Source organism: Brassica oleracea, chromosome C3, assembly GCF_000695525.1.
Source record: "Brassica oleracea var. oleracea cultivar TO1000 chromosome C3, BOL, whole genome shotgun sequence".
NCBI classification, from domain to species: Eukaryota; Viridiplantae; Streptophyta; class Magnoliopsida; order Brassicales; family Brassicaceae; genus Brassica; species Brassica oleracea.
In genome coordinates, this window is record NC_027750.1 from 40349676 (window position 1) to 40350248 (window position 573).

Sequence of the window (573 nt, forward strand, 5' to 3'; positions counted from 1 at the left end):
AGCACAATCCCTTCCTTAACCATGAAGTGACACTTCTCCCAATTCAGACAAAGGTTGGTGTCTTCACATCTCTGTAGGACCGTGCACAAGTTTGACAAACAAGCAGAAAACGAAGATATGTAGACAGAGAAATCATCCATAAACACCTCCACAACATCCTCAATTAGATCAAAGAAAATTGACATCATGCACCTTTGAAAGGTGGCTGGAGCATTACATAGACCAAATGGCATTCTTCGATATGCGAAGGTACCATAAGGACATGTGAATGTCGTTTTCTCTTGATCATTGGGATGTATGGAGATTTGGAAAAATCCTGGATATCCATCAAGAAAGCAATAGAATGGATGGTTTGCAAGTCTCTCAAGCATCTGATCAATAAATGGAAGTGGAAAATGATCTTTTCTAGTTGCAGAGTTCAGTTTTCGGTAATCAATACACATTCTATGACCAATGACTGTTCTTGTTGGTATCAATTCATCCTTGTCACTTTTAATTACAGTTATACCACCTTTCTTTGGCACAACATGCACAGGAGATACCCATTTAGAATCTGAAATAGGGTAAATAACA